The sequence below is a fragment of the Vespa velutina genome, chromosome 14 (assembly GCF_912470025.1).
Source record: "Vespa velutina chromosome 14, iVesVel2.1, whole genome shotgun sequence".
NCBI classification, from domain to species: domain Eukaryota; kingdom Metazoa; phylum Arthropoda; class Insecta; order Hymenoptera; family Vespidae; genus Vespa; species Vespa velutina.
The window spans coordinates 1,367,631-1,368,541 of record NC_062201.1 but is presented as its reverse complement, the minus strand read 5'-3'; positions in this window follow the sequence as shown (position 1 = coordinate 1,368,541).

Genomic DNA, 911 nt, shown 5'->3' with positions numbered 1-911 from the left:
CACTATATCGTGCTCAAATACTCGTTGACGAATCGTGGAAAACTCTTATCGTATAATTTTCTATCTTTAAAATGAGCCAGCAATGGAGAGAAAAACGACACGTTTGGAACGATTAAATTCTTTTTTTTTTTTTCTTTCTTTCTTTCTTTCTTTCTTTCTTTTTCTTCGGAGAGAAATTGTCTTGATTTATAATATATCCGTACTTTTACGTTTAATGAAATATATCACTCGTTATATTTCTAAGAAAAATTTTTTCTTCCTTTTTTGTATTTACGTAATTTTTTTTTCCTTCTTTTTCTTTTCTTTTCTTTTTCCTTTTTTTTTTTTTTTTTTTTTTTTTTTGTTCCTTAGAAACGATTCTAATAGGAATTTCGTTGTCTGTGTGTACATTAAATCATTGAATTTGTGAATGCAAAGAGATCACTTCTTTTTTCATTTTCCTTTTTTTCTTTTTTTTTTCTTTTTTCTTTTTTCTTCTTCTTTTCCTTTTTCTTCTTTCTATCTTTATTTCGCGCGAACACGCGTGACAGCATCAATAATTGCAATTAATTAATTAATCGTTTGTTACTCATTACGTTTTGCTCTTCGCATTATATTTTATGCCATTATATTTTATTATTATTATATTATTAGAAATATGAAATAAGAAAAAAACAAGTGTTATTTAAATTTGTAGTTTGTAATACTTAATATATGAAAAGTTAAATATGGAATGAAACGATGATGTATGCATTTGTCTTTGAAATTTATTAATAAACAACTATCTAATATATATTTTCACCGTTTGAGATCAATAAACAGAAATCGTGTTAAAATCTTAGAAAGGTCGTCGTCAATTATGTTTACTTCATCGATAAACGTTGAAGGTCGTCATCTGTATCGTCTGTTATTATTAGTATTGATTATTATCG